At 38.0% G+C, this 15,452-nt stretch overlaps 1 protein-coding gene across 2 annotated transcripts in view; it reads left to right on the top strand.

The window, feature by feature from the left end:
• Positions 1-203: 203 nt before the first annotated feature.
• The window catches only part of LOC144929067 (uncharacterized), a 58,187-nt gene continuing 42,938 nt past the window's right edge, over positions 204-15,452 (top strand). For both annotated transcript variants that reach the window (XR_013636184.1, XM_073356980.2), the window contains exon 1: positions 204-292. The gene's annotated coding sequence lies outside the window, so the exon portion shown is untranslated. The remainder of the gene's footprint in view (positions 293-15,452) is intronic.

Genomic DNA, 15,452 nt, shown 5'->3' with positions numbered 1-15,452 from the left:
TCTTTCACACAGCAACTGAGTAATGAGAAACTTTTTTTAAAAAAATAGGAAAATGTGATTGTAAAATCATAAAAATGGGCATGGAGACTCTGGGGCAGATTTAATACCTGAAACTAGTTAAACACATTTTAAGATTGACTACATTTCACACTGATTGCATTCATGTAAATCCGTGCATGCAAGTATTCATGCCAGACGTGCCTGCACTCTCATCCATTCAGAGAACAGAAACAGTACTGCATGATTTATCTTCACCTGTGACAGTTAAACAACGTTATTGGCATAACGAACAGTGAGTATTTGAAGAGAAGGGAGGGTGAAAGGAATGGGAGAGGTGGGCAAAGTGAAGGAGAGGTAACAAGGGAGAAAGGAAGAGGAATGTGAGAAAAGGCAAGGCAACATACTGATGTTTCCATACCCTAAAATAATTTTGTCAGCCCTAACAAGAGTGTTAAATGATGAATCTACACTTGTGATAGATATTAGGTGTATTTTGAACAATATTCTGTCCCTGTCAACTGACTGTTTCTGTTATCTCCATTAATTTATTACAAACACCTCCTAGAGAAGCAAATTAAATTACCACAATTTTAAATTCTAAAAACCGTAAGTAACAGTTTCTGTTTTTAACTTGCAGGATGGGACTTTCAAATTTAAATGCTGTTTAATTAAGTGAACATAAAGTTTAAACTTATACTGAATAATCATTATATAATTAGCACAGGAAACCACTGCAATATGTTTAAAACATATACAGTGTGTATCCACTCTCTGGATCTGCAATTAACCAAGTGCTTCAGCTTATGATACAATTATGTTTTTGATCAATATTTAATAGTGATTTTATAAGTGGGCATGAGCATTAAAATGGTATGTTAGTGAGGAAAGGATGTATTTTAATGGGGAATTAACAAATACAGTCCCGGGGCAGGAGGTATTTGCTTTAGAGAATTGCTGCAATTTAAATGAGGTACTTGAAAATAATACATTAAAACTGTAGTTAAAGTTACAAATTCTGTCCTAGATGTGAAACTATGATTATTAAAATGAGAGGTACAACCACAGGATTCACCCAATGTTAGGGTCAATTTGGTGGGCGACACAAACTGGACCCTATTCACAAATATTGGCACAGTGAATTTATCTAAAGTGGTATAAAAAGTTCAAACAAAATCCTCATCAAAGATTTACCTGTTGGCACTGGCTGTCCCAACATCCTTTTGCAAAAAAGTTCTGCACTTATTCTGTTGCAGAGCATCAGTCTCACTCCTAAATTGTTGTTTTTCATAACTGAACTGCTCCTACTAAATTGAAATTCCATTTCTCTGATCAGCCTCTCTTGCAGCATCTGGGTTCCTGTCACAGATAGTGCATCATTCACTGTACAATGCGTCAGTCTTTGAAGTATGTGTGGCATATCCAGGATGAAAGAATATTCTGGTTCAGTCAGGTTTGGGAATCAGCATGCAGTATGCTCTTTTGTTACCAGGTTCTTCCACATGATGTCTGTCCTCTAGAACTATAGCCCTGTCTGCTTTACTTAAATAACATTCAGGACCCAAGACAGCAAGCATCTTTCTCCTCTCTCCTTCCTAAACAAAACTGAGAAGGGTTCAATCCGCTCTCTTGCATCTGTACTTGCCTCTTTTTATGACCACACACAACTTCCAGAAGCTTCTCACTTGACTGACATGCATGCTCCTTTTCTTTCTGCACCTATCTGAGCACGTGCAGTCACACTCCCAAGTCACATACCATTTTTATCTGCCCTACATATTTAATTCTAGTACTGACCTTTGAGTAACTCCCCCATGTCCTTATTCTGTGCTGAGTCCTGAGATAGCTAATGCTTGACAAACTATATGGTTAATTTTAGCAACATTTTTCTCTGAGATTCTGATCTGATACATTTAGTTAGGATTTTAAATAGTTTACCCCCGCAGTACTAGGTGTCAGAACCTCACATAGGTGTCATCAAACGGGTGAGGCTTTAGAAGAGATTTGAAAGAAGAAAGAGGAGACCCACTGTAAATATTGATTGGTAGGCTCTGCCAATTAACCATGAGGCAGAATGGAAAAGACACAGGTTTGGGAGTGGCTGAAGGAAAACAGGGATATTTTAGAAAACCTTGTGGGTGGACTCCTAGATCTGATTCTGTTTCTGTGCTGCTTTGTGGGAAAACATGGATTATCTTAGACCAGTATTATGTGAACATCAGATGTCAGCTTTCTTTACCCTTTCACCTACCAGCTGCACAGCCTATAGCTCTTTAATCATACTTTGGGTGCTGCTGCTCCCGTGCTCACAGATAGTAATCTTTGGAAGGAAAAGGAAAAATAATTGTTGTATGGAAAACATTGTGCTTCCTTGAACTAGTGTACATAGAACAAAACATACCATTGAAATACTGAAAGTGAAGTGAATTTCATGGCCCAAGACAAATTGAAATGCTGTCCTGCTTTATGGCAACCAAATTATCTAGTGTCCCAAGGCATTGAACTACCTTAAAGCAAATAATTCCAGAAGACAGTAAGTGTGTGTATGGGAGGGTAAAGGAGGGTAGGCAGCGTGGATAATGTTAGAGATAAATATAATTGTCAAACGTCCTGAAATTAGTATATACTTAATGGTACAAATGGGAAAATGCCCATTTCTGCTACCCCATGGGTAATATGCCGCCTCACATATGTATACTTTTGAGAATGACTTATTTGCTTATTCTATGCCAGTATAGGAACTGTGCATTGGAAGGGAGAATTCTTTGTGTCCAGAAAGCAAGGATACGTGTTATTGTCAGTCTCTTCCCTTTCTGACTTTTCTACATATGTGGGATAAATCCTCTGGTATTTGTGTGCTTAGAGGTTCATTCAAAACACTTCAAGACAATGTCTGCTTTGGGGAATGGGAAGAACAGCACACTTTGAACAAATGTCCTTGAGGAAGAGAACAACAAAAAGGGACATCTCAGCACTTTAGAGCTTATTTATTCAGATGGAGTCCAAAGTAACGTAGGTAGGGTTCCATTGTCAGGAAACATGCAGCAGTGCCATAGAGCCCTCCAAGATCAATAAAAACAATAAAAATACTTGAATTTTTCTATATCTCTGCAGTATAATAAGAAAAGGAGTACTTGTGGCATCTTAGAGACTAACAAATTTATTTGAGCATAAGCTTTCATGAGCTACAGCTCACTTCATCGGATGCATTAAGTGGAAAATATAGTGGGGAGATTTATATACACTGAGAACCTGAAACAATGGGTGTTACCATACACACTGTAACGAGAGTGATCAGGTAAGATGAGCTATTACCAGCAAGTGTGGAGCCGGGGAGAAAAACAAAAAAACCTTTTGTAGTGATAATCAAGGTGGGCTATTTCCAGCAGTTGACAAGAACGTTTGAGGAACAGTAGGTGGGGGAAATAAACATGGGGAAATAGTTTTACTTTGTGTAATGACACATCCACTCCCAGTCTTTATTCAAGCCTAAGTTAATTGTGTCCAGTTTGCAAATTAATTCCAATTCAGCAGTCTCTCATTGGAGTCTGTTTCTGAAGTTTTTTTGTTGAGGAATTGCCACTTTTAGGTCTGTAATCGAGTGACCAAAGAGATTGAAGTGTTCTCTGACTGGTTTTTGAATGTTATAATTCTTGACGTCTGATTTGTGTCCATTTATTCTTTTAAGTAGAGACTGTCCAGCCTGGCCAATATACATGGCAGAGGGGCATTGCTGGCAGATGATGGCATATATCACATTGGTAGATGTGCAGGTGAATGAGCCTCTGATAGTGTGGCTGATGTGATTAGGCCCTATGATGGTGTCCCCTGAATAGATATAAGGACACAGTTGGCAATGGGCTTTGTTGCAAGGATAGGTTCCCGGGTTAGTGTTTTTGTTGTGTGGTGTGTGTTTGCTGGTGAGTATTTGCTTCACGTTGGGGGGCTGTCTGTAAGCGAGTATTGGCGTGTCTCCCAAGATCTGTGAGAGTGATGGCTCGTCCTTCAGGATAGGCTGTAGATCCCTGATGATCCGTTGGAGAGGTTTTAGTTCTTACAACTACAATACCCACCTGCTGAAGTGAAGAAACAGATTGACAGAGCCGGAAGAGTACCCAGAAGTTACCTACTACAGGACAGGACCAACAAAGAAAATAACAGAACGGCACTAGCCATCACCTTCAGCCCCCAACTAAAATCTCTCCAACGCATCATCAAGGATCTACAACCTATCCTGAAGGACGACCCATCGCTCTCACAAATCTTGGGAGACAGGCCAATCCTTGCTTACAGACTACTTTTCTTTTTGCGGATACAGACTAACACAGCTGCTATTCTGAAACCTGTAGTATAATAGTAACACTTTCTTCCAATGCTTGCACACCTCATCGTTGTTGATTTAGTGAAGGACATGGAAAGCAAGTGCATTTGATGTACTCCTTCCTGCTGACATTCTGGAAATGGAGCAAGTCAGAATGAAATATAGCTGTTTTCATAATTAAAAATCCATTTCATTAAAAGCAAAGCATTGCACTGATAGACTTATTTGTAGATACAGCCCCCGTCTATCTATGAGTTACAGACACAGAGTAAAGAGAGCTTTTCCATAAACGTTCAAAAAGCCCAAATGAAAGGAAAGCATTCTATTTACCCGTGAATTACTTATTTGGCATGCTTGGTCATTTCCCCTCACCATATTGGCTGCCAATTACTCTGCATTCTTTCTATATTGCCAGTTTTTGTACTCCTACATATCTTTCATTTGTTTTTATCTATATCTTTTACCTACCTATCTATTTCCTCTTTGTGTCTAGAGTAGGTTGCAAATTATATTTGTGATGCAGGGAACTTTCATTCTGATTGTCTTGATTTTATTTTATACAACCATGACTACCATAAAAATTGGCTGTAATGCCTCTTTTGTGTTATTGATTCAAGCCCATTTCAGAATTAACTTGTTTGGAATGATCTAGCAATGTCATGTGCCCCAGATTCTATCAATAAGAATTCATGTTTCATAACTAAATGCAATAAAAATGTTCGAATATATCTAAACATAGTTATGTTTTGAATTTTGATGAAAACCTTATGGAATCAATCGAATATACAAGATATGTGTAAGTTTTAGTTCTGGGCTTACAAGTGCTGGGTGGTGGAGAAAAAAGACTGTATTCCTGCTTATAATCTTAAAATAGAAACAATCCACAGCACATAGTAAATAATTTTGAGTAGTAAACCAAGTTTTGTGGGTCAGATTTCTTCCTCTAAAACAGACAAACAAGTAGTAGGTTAGTATTGTCTGAAATATGCACATGATGCATTTTTAACTTAATAGAAATTCCAGATTTTAAAAAAGTTTCCATCCTATTAATAGACCATTTTAATAATTTCTTTGCGTTTATTTTTCTCTCACTATTTCACATTCTCTTCTCAACTCCCTTTTTGATTTTTCCCCTCTCCCTTCTTATTTGTTTTGTAGCCTTCCTTCCCTTCTAACATTTTTACCATTTAAAAAAAGCATAAAATAAGGCCTCTGTTCTCTTTCTGCAGCTGCAACACCATTCCCTGCTGCACTAAATTGACACTTCTGCTTGCAATGGCTCTAGTCAGTCACTCCAAGGCTGCTACTTTTAGAAGTGTCAATTCAGTGCAGCAGGGGATGATGCAACACCTGTAAAACTCAGACAAAAATAATAATAAAAAAACTAGCAAAAAATCTTATTGTAGGAGTGGGGAATAAGAGGGATGGGAGAGGAAGAAAAATGGGCATGAGGACAAAAAGAAGGTGAAGGCAGGAGTGGGTAAATGCTGATTCAGTGCAGGGGGGAGCCAGGTGGCAAAGCTGTAATGGACATGGTGTGATCTGGGGGAGGGAAAGATCATAAGAATGGTCCGACCCAGTATGGCAATGGTCCATCTAGTCCCGTATCCTGTCTTCTGGTAGAGGCTGGTGCCAGAAGCTTCAAATGGAGTGAACAGAACAGGGCGATTATAGAGGGATCCAACCCCTGTCATCTAGTCCCAACTTCTGGCAGTCACAGATTCAGGGACACCCAGAATATGGGGTTCCATCCCTGACCATCTTGGCTAATAGCCGTTGATGGACCTATCCTTCATGAACTTATATAATTCTTTTTTGAACCCAGTTATAGTTTGGTCTTCACAACATCCTTGGCAATGAGTACCACAGGTTGACTGTGCACTGGATGAAGAAGTACGTTGTTATGTCTGTTCTAAAGCTGCTGCCTATTTTCACTGGGTGACCCTAGGTTCTTGTGTTACATGAAGGAGTAACTAACACTTCCTTATTCACTTTTTCCACACCATTCATGATTTTATAGACCTCTATTATATCCCTCCTCATTCTCTTTTCTAAGCTGAACAGTTTCTCTGCATATTGAGGCTGTTCCATACCCCTAATCATTTTTGTTCTCTGTACTTTTTCCAATTCTAATATTCCTTTTTCAAGATGGGATGACAAAAACTGCATGCAATATTCAAAGTGAAAAAGTACCATGGATTTATATACTGGCATTATGATATTTTCTGTCATACTATTCCTTTCCTAATGGTTCCTCACATTCGGTTAGCTATTTTGACTGCCACTGCACATTGGGCAAGAGGTTTTCAGAAGACTATCCATAATGATTCCAAGATCTTTCTTGCATGGGAGAAGCTAATTTAGATCCCATCATTTTGTAAGTGTAGTTGCGACTATATATTTCACTGCATATTACTTTTTACTTATTAACAAGTAACTTTCATCTGTCAGTTTTTTGCCCAGTCACCCGTTTTTGTGAGATCCTTTTGTAACTCTTTGCAGTCAGCTTTGGACTTAAATATCTTGAGTAATTTTATATTGTCTGGAAACTTTGCCATCTCACAATTTACCCTTTTTCCTCCAGATCACTTGTAAATATGTTGAACAGCACAGGTCCCAGAACGGATTCTTGGGGGACCAGGCTATTTAGCTCTCTCCACTGTGAAAACTGACCATTTATTCCTACCCCTTGTTTCCTATCTTTCAGCCAGGTACTGATCCATGAGAAGACCTTCCCTTATCTCATGACTGCCTACTTTGCTTAATAGCCTTTGATGTGGGACCTTGTCAAAGGCTTTCTGAAAGTCCAAGTACGCTATATCCACTGGGTCATCCTTGTTCACATGCATGTTGGCCTTCAACAATCACCTCTCTTGCAAAAGGTTCTAATACTCCACTTATCAAAAGTCTTCTGTGACTTAAGTTCCTTAAGAGGCTCTCCAAAGGGAAGATAAAACATGGGTTATATTCACCTGCATATTACATGAAAGATGCTTGTAATATCACTTGAAGAGGGGGCATCAGCTTTGCATGTGTAGGGGTTGTGGTCGGGGTGGCCATCATGAAGCACTGATTCAGCCAGCGGTGCTGGAATAATTTTTATAGTGGGGGTGCTGATGATGGAAACCATGTATCTGTTGTTCATTATTACTACTTCAAGCACCCCCAGTACCCTTATCTGCCAGGTAGGGGCCTATGCACTAGTAGGGAAGAACAGTACCTTCATCTGCAAGATTCCTTTGGAAATTTGACTACAATTTAGGTGTGCCCTTCCCTAACAGAGCATCAACTACAAGTAATAGTGCCAGCCCTCCCCTAGTGGTTATTTGTGATTGGCAGTAATAGACCCTGCAATAGACCTCTGCTGTCACAGAGGAAACTGTTCTTTTTAAAGTATCCCTATGTTACGAGTATCACCTTACACTAGTCAAAGTGACAGAAGTTTAAGGCTGAGATTTTCTTAATGACCTATTAATTTCAATGCTTTTTGGGCAAGTAAATGACAAGACAGCTTTGAAAATCTCATTCTAAAAGTCTAATGTACTTTTCACCACTGAGGCTGTTTCATTTCTTTTATTCCTTTAAGCTTTGACAATGAAACTAGATGGCTCAGTTTCCCTTTTGTGCCAAATCTCTTTCATTGTCTGATTCTTATGCACTATCAAAATTATCCTCAAAAAATTTTCATACCCTACTTAACCTGATGTTTCAACAGAAAGTTTTGGGACTTTCTTCTTGTCTGGTCAGAGAGAAACAGAAGATGAGCATGACTAGAATTGGTTGAAAAAAAATGGCAAAACATTTTTTCATTGGAATTTGCTAATCTTATCAAAAAGAAAACAAGTCTCAGAGATGGTTTGATTTCAACAAAGTTGTGAGAAAATCCAGGCAGGGTTAGATGGAATCCTGCCTGTCCCGCAGGTTTCAAAACTTGACTAGTTTTCTGCCAGCTCACCTAGTGGACTGATATGGAGTCAGAGACCCAAGGGCTTCCATGATCCTTGCCAGACCGAGTGCCCCAGATCCAGACTCCTTTTCTTTTTGTAGATAATTTCAAATTTTTTGGTTTTCATTAAGAATTGGAATGAAATCAAATTTCAAAACCCTCCACAAAACAGAATTACCTTTCTCTGAACAGATCTAGCCGTGATCCTCCTAGAACTTTTTGCAACCCAGCAGTCTTGCTACCCCCATGCACTACCACAATGTTGTCATTCAGTGAAAACAGTCCAGTGGATTTGAAACAGGACAAAGTCAGGAGTACCTGGTTCTATTCCTGGCTCTGCGGCTGATTTGTTATGAGAATTTGGACAGGCCACTTCACTCTTCAGTTTTCCTATCTGTAACATGGGGGAGAATGAACTTACTCATCTTTAATGCCCTGAATAAATGGATGAAAAGTGCTATATATGGTAAGTGCTAAGTATTAATGTTTGACTGGGAAAAATATAGTCAGAGAGAGTGGTGTCAAGACAAAAATACAGATAAATTTACAATATACCAATTAAAGCAATTTCAGCACCTTTTCCATTGTATGTTTAACAGGATGACATCAGATGACGTTGTGCTGGTTAATGATACCTGTGAATCTGTCCAACAAAAAGGGACTTCTCTTTGCATATGGATACATATATGCGTGTACCATTCATTTGAAAGGAACAGCACTGTGTTAAATAGGCCATGGTCTTGTGAATACACACTGGCTAGCTGTCAAGGTGTTAATGAATGTGAAACTATAAAACTCGGACACCCAAAAAAGTGTCTTCACATGGTATGTTTAGAAAATCTTTCTCTGAAGATCTCTATAGTCTTGATTTTTCATATAGACCCTGATTCTGGAGGTCATCTTTATTAAGGACAAGTAGCACTTAAGTTCATGCTTGACTCCCATTGAAATCAGTAGGAATTAACCAGATGCTTAAAATTAATCACATGCTTAAATGCTGCCCTGTATTGGGGGCATATTTGGCAGATCTTTGAAGAACTTCCATCATCTAAGGAGTGTCCACTTTCCAATACTTCAAATGCTTTCTTGAAAATAGAATTCCAATTTTGTCATCTTTATAATCTTGCTGTTTATCATATTAATACAAGAATGAGCATTATGATAACTTCCTGTTGAGTCACTTAGGATGGGTTCTCATAGCATCAGATATTAGAGAGGGGAAAAGACCTATTAGATCATCCAGTACATTTTTCTGCCAGTGTGGGACTATTTCAGATAGAACATTTTTAGATGTTATGTCAACTCTAGATTTTAAATCCCCAAGGGAAAGTTTTCTCTCCTTTCCTTAGGATACTGTTTCTCACCTTAATACATCTCATTGTCAGGAAGAGTTTTTCCTGATGCAATATTCAGCCTAAGCTTTATTTCCATTACTCCTAGTTATACCTCTTTACAGCACACTAAATTCCTTTCACTTGGTGGTTTTTACACCTTTGAAATATTTCTGGATTATTATATCCTCCTTTAAATTGTTGCTCTTCTCTGAACTTTGTCCACTTTGTCCATATCCTTATAGTTTTGAAAAGAATTACCCAACATCTTCTAGTCTGAGACCTAAACCTACTAAAATACCCTCAAGATCTTGGTGCTAGGATTGCCTTTGGAGTGCTGTCCCTTGGTCCTGCTCTGGGGCTCCATTTTTCATATGAGGCTGGCTAATAGGAGTCTGATAGATTTGAAGTCTCAGTCATTCAAACCACCTGACTTTGGTTATTCTAAGGGAAGTTCCCTCTCCCCCCCCCCCTCTCTCTCTTCCCCGACCCCATTCTGAAGCCACAGCCCTTCTGGTTAGTGTGAGAGTGGGTGGGGGTTCTCTGCTACTGGCTTTGAGGGGGCAGGGAGTGTTTCTATCATTGCTTATCTCCATTTCTTGGTCCTCCTTCCCAGTGGATATTTCTAATCCCTGTTTTTGATGCTTCTCCAGGCTTTCCCAAGCAGCAGCAGAATGAAATTGACCTCAATCTTGTCAGTTTGCACAGAGGGTTCCAAATGGCTGTGGTGAAAGCTGAGGCAAATATAGAGGAAGGATAGTCCAGCGGTTAAGGTGAAAATCTGGAATTTGGAAGGCCTGGACTGAATTCCTGGCTCTGCCACAGACTTCCTGTGTGACATTGGGTAAACTAGTCTCTCTGTGCTTAAGTTCCCCATCTATAAAATGGGGATAATACTCATTTCCTACCTCACAGAGATGTTGTGAGGATAAAGATGGTGAGGTGCTTAAATATTATGGTAGAGGGGCCATCCACTAAAGATAGAATGAGGAGAGAGAGAAAAACTGTTAGTAACTTAAGTTATAACAGCATTGTCAGATCCCAATAAAATCATTACAAGAGTTTAAATCTAATCCCTTGAAGTGTTTTAGCTGACTTTCAGCAATCCATGCTGAAGTTGTGGGAAGGCTTTCCTTGGGTTGTTTTTTTTCCTGAGTCTTGTCTATTTGTCTTATCTATGTGTGGCAGCTTGCTTGTAGAGATGGACCAGATGAGTTGTGGAATACTTACTGTCTAAGCAGAGTAGAAGAGGGTGTATGTGTGGGGTGCTCACTTCAGAGTCTTTTATATTCTTCTTCTTATTTTCTTGAAATTATAGGAGAAAACATCTCTTTCAGACTTGTTTTGATTTAAATTGGTTGTTGTCACTCTTTGATTGGCTTAGGTGATGCTTTCAGCTCCTGAATATACAGTCTGTTTAATGAATATTCAACATTGCTTTAATTGCCTTTGTTCTTCTTGTGGCAGGAATGATCCAGATAATTAAATGGGAGTTAAAACTAACTTTAAAAGTTGTCTGTTTTCTCAGATATTCTTTCAATTTTATTAGTTTGACAGGAAATAAAATTCTGTTTTCAAAAGTCCAAACACCCCTGTTCTTTATACAAAAGTTTTAATTCTGAAAAGTCTTTTTAAATCAAATAACTTTTTTTTTAGCTGAAATAACTAAAAGTTGTTAACTTTACATGACAAGTTTTGGAACAATGATTTTCTTGTCTTCTTGAGTTGGAGCATGTTTTGCTTGTGTTCTTCTGGTAGTTAATTTTCTATTAATATAAATATTCTATAATTAAAGGGCTTTCTATGTTAGTAATTAGTTTAGCATCAAATGACCTTGCTATTCATCAAAACATTTTACTGTTCATATAACAATGATATAAGGCAGTTATTATATGAAGGCTTGTATCTTAGATAACAAAATATTTGCAAATATACAGTTTAAAAAAAGCTTATGCCAACTTAAGCATTTGAAAAAAAACCAAAGGTTTTCACTTATAAATGGAAACATGAATTGGAAGAAACCAATATCTTCTGCAAAACATTTCCCATCATAAATGTTTTCCAAGTTTAAAGAATGAAGACTTAAGTGTTTACAAAAGAAATCAATTTCAATAAGGATATTTCTCAAATTATTTATGTGGGTTTAAACTCAGGGTTATCTTTGAAAAGAAAAGGGTGGAACAGTTAAGCATAGGCCCATTTTATAACCTAGATTGATGGCTCTGATAACATATGTTACATTCCTTTTTTCAGTTAAAACATGCCTGGCTTACATGGTCTGTCTTGATGTTTGCTTGTCATTGGGAGATAGAAGCAGAACCCTTCTGGAATTTTTTTGATATAATTTGCATACTTTGTAACATAGCCAGCTAAACATGTGCATTGTTATATTTCCAAGCATCTTGGAGGTAACATTTTGGTAGATGTGCCCTAACATTCAGTAAAGGTGCAAACACTTTTGTAATGACTTGACTATATTAAGTTACAATAATGTTATTAAAAGCACTTTTGTGGATCTCCTCCACACTGACAATTAGATTTTTCAAGCCTTGATTCCAGTTGGGGTCACAACAGAGGTGTATAGAGAAGAAATATTCTCTCCCTGCTAAGTGACATGCTGTCTTTTGCATATGCTACCACATATTGCATTGTCTGTTGGATCCATATTGCAATGAAAACTAACCTAATTTTCTGCAGTTTCTTATTCCTAGGTATCTTTCAGAATTGCTGCTTCTAAGGTTTCTTCTCCCTGTTGACTATTTCAGATTATTTTCCCCACAGGCTTTAGCTGACATTTTTTCAAGATGGCTTTAACTTTGATTCTTTTGTCTGTGTCTAATCTCTTGAGGCCCCCATATATAATTTTTCTTTACAGATGTTTGCAACACCTTTCCGTTTTTGTACCCTCTGCAGATTTCATTAACAATATTTACTCCTTATTCAAGATAATTAAAATGAGAAGCATTTATTTTTGTATTTTTTTTTAAAAAAAGACTATTCACAACCAGGTTTCTGAATCAGATTGGAACTGCAGAGTTTGCTACTGACTTTGCCTTAGCTCCTCTTGCACTGATAAATGGAAGAAAGAAAAAGGAGGAATGATGTTGCCCTACTACTTACTAGTCAAGTTGACTGACTCAGGGTATTTGCTCTTTTATAGCTTTCTGTGGGAGGATGAAAAAGGTGTCATACATTTTTTGTTTTGGCACTCAACTACAGTAGATCCAATGAGAAGAAATACATGGCCTTACACTAACAGTGTTAAAGCACTGCTAAAGTATTGCATGTAGGACACTGACAAATTTCTTCCAGGATGTTTGTTTTCTCTGCTCTTAAGCATTCAAACTCCAGTATTTCATTACCACTGATGATACAGAAAGCCTTATTGACATTCTATCTATCTCTTCACAACATGCATTATTAAATGTGAAGCAACTAGTAGCTAGGAGTACACTTGCCAGCTACAGAACAGATTCTCTGTAGTTTGGTGCTCTCTACAAATTTTCTGGTATTCTCTGCCAGTTTCTTTGCATAATGTGCAATGGGGAATTTTTTGTAGTGTGCATTTGTATATAGAAAAATTGCATCAAAATAATTCAGTATTTCATTATCCTTGCTCTGTAATCTTTGGATACAGTTTCAAAAATCCCAGGAGTCTTTTAACATACAAGAACTGACTTTTGTATCAAGTCTCTCTAACTCTTCAGGTTTTTTAGGAACAAATATGACATGTTACCTATGAAGAGGACAATGGGGCCCTGATGAGTATCCCTATTCATGTATTTTTGGAATCAATAGGAATTAGCTTGACTATTTACAGATTTATAACAGTTGGTTGTTGAATGTTTCATTCCCAGTTGGTACAATATGTTCACAGCTGATGCTAATGGCTTGCCCATTTGATTTCACATATGGTCCACTGTTTGGGTCCTCTAAAGCTTTCTTTTGTAGTCAGGCTTCTTTAAAATGATCATATATTTAGTTTTGTTCTGTCATCTGGGAAGATGACTATGAAACTCAGGAACTTGGCAGCTGAAAAGGAAATCAGTGACTCAGTTGATAAAGATTCAAAGAATTTGGGTCAAAATGTCCAAGGAAAAACATTTTCTGTAAACATTGAATACAAACAAATACCCTACTAGACCATATGAAATTCAGTACACAAAGAAATATCCTCTTTCCATCTTTCCGTCTCTTTGAAGCTGTGCTTGAGTTACCCTTGAATATTTCAGCTTGAGGGACTTTTGAGTATTGCTGAGTATCATCAAGACATTACTTTCACAGGGTGTCCATTACATTGGGAAACAGTGTATGCAGAACATACAAACAATGTATGCAGAATTTGTGCAACTCTATCCACTATTTATATCTTTACGTAGATATTATTTTTTTGCTGATAATATTTTATAAAAGGAAAAGACTGCCAAAAACAAGTCTTTTTTCCTTTGGTTTGCTTAACAACATTTAGGGTAGGAGTGTAGGAGAAGTGCAGCATAGTAATACGAGAACAGAAATTAAAATTACAAACTCATCAGCAATCTTTATCCTCTTATACACAACCAGAGTTTATACTGTAAGATGTAACTGATAAAGCCACACTGTCATAAAAAGATTTTCAAGACTATTGCATTACCCTTTGAGGGCTAAAATACTTATTTATTCATTGGAGCAGATCATAATAGCTCTAATTCCCTGAGAAGTGGGCATTGTATGATAATTGAGAGGGCTAATATGTTAATTGTCCTCCACTTCACCTCTAGATGGTTAACTGCTTATCTAGTCAACCAGCAAACAATAATGCTCACTTATTTGTGCCTTACTGTTCAAATAATTTTTTGAACAGGGTAATTTATTTGAAATTAAGCAGGAGTGTATTCACGTGTAAGGGACATTGAAATTATGCCAGATTAACCCATTAGATGTCACTAGGTTGTAGTTTTCCAACGATACAATTTTCAGAGTAGAGTAAAACCTGCCAAGAGCGGTCACTCCTGGGACTTAGCAAAAGTGCTCGCTGGTAAGAGGTGCTCTCTCTTCAAAGATTTGGACACCAGAGAGCAGTGGTGTTCCGTGGGCTCTGCAAGTAGTCGCTCATGTCAGGTGGTCTCTAAGGCAGGTTTTACTGTACCAACAATATAATCTAGAATGTGGTATATTTCTCTAACAAATGGGACACTATTAGCAGTTTTTATTGTACTGCTTCTACTTTACTACCCATGTGTTATCACTCACAGAGGCTGTTTGTTATTGTGATATATAAACACATGTTGATGGAGGTAACATGCATGCCTGAGACTTTTTAACCTCTGGCGTTGGTGATACTGAAGTTTGTTTAGGTAGGATTCAAGTTCTGGCATCTTTAGGTTGAGCTAAAGGTTTGCACACTATTGATTTAGAATTTGAGCAATTAGAGTGGAGTGGCTTGGAACATAAATCAAACAAGAAAGATTTCTAAAGGATATGGTTAATCCCAAGAGGCTATGGAGGAAACTAAGGCAATGTCTACACAGGGATAAAAAACCCACAGCTGGCCTGGATCTTGGCTCTGGGGCTGAAAAATTCCTGTGTTTGGCTTGGGCTGCAGATAAAGGGACTTTACAGAGGGTGCTGAGATAGGCCCCCTGTTGGACTTATATCCTAGAAGGGGTTTAATTTTTATATCACATACAGACTGTGTGACTTGACTGGAGGGATTCACCACTACATTGGCGCGGAAGTGCAGGCATATGCACTCAGCCCAGGGGGCACTCGTGAGAGGTGAGTGCACACCATTACATAGAGCTACAAAATTAGCTGCACCTACAGTATCCCCTCTCTCCATATATTACACAATCAGACCTTCAGTATCTCAAATATA

This window comes from Lepidochelys kempii, chromosome 8 (genome assembly GCF_965140285.1).
Source record: "Lepidochelys kempii isolate rLepKem1 chromosome 8, rLepKem1.hap1, whole genome shotgun sequence".
Taxonomy (NCBI): domain Eukaryota; kingdom Metazoa; phylum Chordata; order Testudines; family Cheloniidae; genus Lepidochelys; species Lepidochelys kempii.
The sequence above is the reverse complement of the archived record's forward strand: the minus strand, read 5'-3'. Positions and strand labels throughout refer to the sequence as shown.